A 3,800-nucleotide genomic window follows, 5' to 3' on the forward strand; every position below is an offset into this window, starting at 1 on the left:
TCTATCAATAATGTATCATATGTCCATTTATTCTTCCTACAACTTTATAATGTTTGCCAGTGGCATATGCCAAATAACAGGTACATTATGGTGTACTCATCTCCAAACTTCACTGTTACTATTGTTTTGGAATGATGTACAATTTCTTCAGCCTCCAAACATGGTGTGTTTATGACATCCAAAAAGTTGAATTTTAGCAAAAGAGTTTTGGTGATGCGCTTGCATAAAGGCCATGGAGTTTAAAGGGGCATTCCTATGAAGACACCTCTCTTAACTGTACTCAGGATAACAAAATAACACATTCTCTAATTCAGTTTCAACAAAAATACAGCATTTCACAGATATAATAGCAACCTGTCTCTATCAGTCCTGGTGTACATAGTTTTAGTTGTCCCTAAACCCGACCCTGTATCTTCTGAGTTTAGGGTCATGGACCTCTTGCTCTTCTATCTGACACTGCACTGAGCTGTTCTTTCCCTCTAGCCCCCATCCTTGCATTCCAGGATGACCTCACACACGCACGCTGACTTCTTGCTGGTGCTTTAAAGAGAGTAAAGCCACAGACAGATAAGATTTTTATAAAGGGGACGGAGTGGCACAGCAGATTGGACAGTATGTGTTATAGGTGAGATTTAGCAGAGCAGTGTATGTTATGGCTCTGATAGTAGAGCCATAACATGCATCTCGTCCTATCATCTCTGATGAGTCTCATCTCTCTTGCTATGTGTCAGATAGTAGTGAATGTTCAGAAGCTGAATGAAAACTGTATATAAACCTGTGCCATAATAATCTCAGCCCATTGTTGGCACACAGCATCTAACAGCACACAGGGACCATAATGTGTCTGCTTAGAGAGTCTCTGCCCACACTCTCAAATTTTTAATAGGAGCTTAAACAGCAATAAAACTAAGTAAAATTGTAAAAGTAAGGGGTTGAAAATTATCTTTATTATGTAAACATCAGTAGGGGATTGAAAATTAAGAAATTCCTTCATGGGCAATTCCCTTTAATTGCATTGTTTATTGTTTTAATTGATATTTGCAGAATAAAACACTTTCTGTAGTACTCCAATGGTAGCCCCAAGCTCTTAAGCAACTCTACTGATACAGTTATATTTACAATTGTCGTTTATGAAATGTCAACAGCCAATGTTAGTGTTTATGTTAGTGGCTTGGGGCAGTGGCGGATTAAGTGTCCCAGGCTGTTCACACGACTACGGCCTCCCCAGCATCCATAACAACATGTGCCCGGATGATAAGACTTAAGTGCTACAAGACCAAAACAACCCCCACACTCCTCCACAGATCATATGTGCCTCTCCAACTGTACACTCGGAAATACCTAAAAGAACCAGAGTGGCAAAGAAAACTAATTTATTTAAAATGATACTCTTTATTAAAAGTAAATACCCAAATTTGCGCACCGGAAACGCGTCACCAGGAAACGCCCCCCCAGATCACATGATCGGAGAGACGTCACCATGGAGACACGTCCCGTGGCTGTGCACTTCCCCATGCACGCGTACGGCACACGCGCATGGGCGCATCAACAGAGTATCGCCATATGGTAGGTATTTAGAGATATTTTATCCCAATATATTAAACACAAAGGTTGACACACAATATTAAAAACCTAACCAACGGATCGCTCACATATAGTGTGGACATTATGTATAACATAGTCAATAACAATGGTTATTACTAGAGATGAGCGAGCACTAAAATGCTCGAGTGCTCGTTATTCGAGACGAACTTTTCCAGATGCTCGAGTGCTCGTCTCGAATAACGAGCCCCATTGAAGTCAATGGGAGACTCGAGCATTTTTCAAAGGGACCATGGTTCGGGAATAAAATGTGTTAATTAATTGAAAAAGAATGTCTTCTGATAAGTTAGCAGATGTATGCAAACATCTGCAATCTATTCTTCACTGTTCCGCGCGTATATTATCTCCCGACAAGTTAGCAGATGTGAAGAACAGTGAAGAATAGGATCATTTAAGTGAAAAACACAGTGAAGAATAGATTGCAGATGTTCGGCACATCTGCTTACTTGTCGGGAGATACACTGTCTCCGTGCCCCGCTGTCTCCGTGCCCCGCTGTCTCCGTGCCCCGCTGTCTCCGTGCCCCGCTGTCTCCGTGCCCCGCTGTCTCCGTGCCCCGATGTCTCCGTGCCCCGATGTCTCCGTGCCCCGATGTCTCCGTGCCGCTCCGTGCCGCTCCCCGATGTCTCCGTGCAACGATGTCTCCGTGCGGCTCTCCGCCGCTCCCCGATGTCTCCGTGCCCCGCTGTCTCCGTGCCCCGCTGTCTCCGTGCCCCGCTGTCTCTGTGCCCCGATGTCTCCGTGCCCCGCTGTCTCCGTGCCCTGCTGTCTCCGTGCCCTGATGTCTCCGTGCCCCGATGTCTCCGTGCCCCGATGTCTCCGTGCCGCTCCGTGCCGCTACCTGATGTCTCCATGCTGCCGCTGCCCCATGTCTCCGTGCTGCCGCTGCCCCATGTCTTCGTGCTGCCGCTGCCCCATGTCTCCGTGCTGCTCCCCGGTGTCTCTGTGCTGCTCCCCGGTGTCTCTGTGCTGCTCCTCGTTGTCTCTGTCCTGCTCACCGTGTTCTGCAATGTGTTCTTCACACATATATATTGTTCTTCACATACTATTTTGTTCGCACCGTTCCGCGCGTATCTCCCGACAAGTAAGCAGATGTGCCGAACATCTGTAATCTATTCTTCACTGTGTTTTTCACTGTGTTTTTCACTTAAATGATCCTGTGGTCACTGTGTTCACTGTTTTTATTCTATTCTTCATTGTTCTTCACTGTGTTTTTTTAATTAAATGCTCGATCTCGAGCAGGAGAAATACTCGTCCGAGCAACGAGCCGTTTCGAGTACCTTAATACTCGAACGAGCATCAAGCTCGGACGAGTATACTCGCTCATCTCTAGTTATTACATATAAACATAATCTATAAATTGATAGTCTACTAGAATTGATCTATACCCGTACAACCTCTAAAACGCTTTTTCTATCTACAAACATGCACGTTATATATTAAAAAGAGTAAACAAATATCACACATTAAGCCTACATAACCCACAAAGCATTGCACATACATTAACATTAATTGCTTAATTTAAAAATGTCTCTTTAGTCCATATATATCATGATGGTACTAAGATATAATATATAACCATGTATATACACTCACCGGCCACTTTATTAGGTACACCTGTCCAACTGCTCGTTAACACTTCATTTCTAAACAGCCAATCACATGGCGGCAACTCAGTGCATTTAGGCATGTAGACATGGTCAAGACATTCTCCTGCAGTTCAAACCGAGCATCAGTATGGGGAAGAAAGGTGATTTGAGTGCCTTTGAACGTGGCATGGTTGTTGGTGCCAGAAGGGCTGGTCTGAGTATTTCAGAAACTGCTGATCTACTGGGATTTTCACGCACAACCATCTCTAGGGTTTACAGAGAATGGTCCAAAAAAGAAAAAACATCCAGTAAGCGGCAGTTCTGTGGGCAGAAATGCCTTGTTGATGCCAGAGGAAAGAGGAGAATGGGCAGACTGGTTTGAGCTGATAGAAAGGCAACAGTGACTCAAATCGCCACCCGTTACAACCAAGGTAGGCAGAAGAGTATCTCTGAATGCACAGTACATCGAACTTTGAGGCAGATGGGCTACAGCAGCAGAAGACCACACCGGGTGCCACTCCTTTCAGCTAAGAACAGGAAACTAAGGCTACAATTTGCACAAGCTCATCGAAATTGGACAGTAGAAGATTGGAAAAACGTTGCCTGGTCTG

This window comes from Engystomops pustulosus, chromosome 5 (assembly GCF_040894005.1).
Source record: "Engystomops pustulosus chromosome 5, aEngPut4.maternal, whole genome shotgun sequence".
NCBI classification, from domain to species: Eukaryota; Metazoa; Chordata; class Amphibia; order Anura; family Leptodactylidae; genus Engystomops; species Engystomops pustulosus.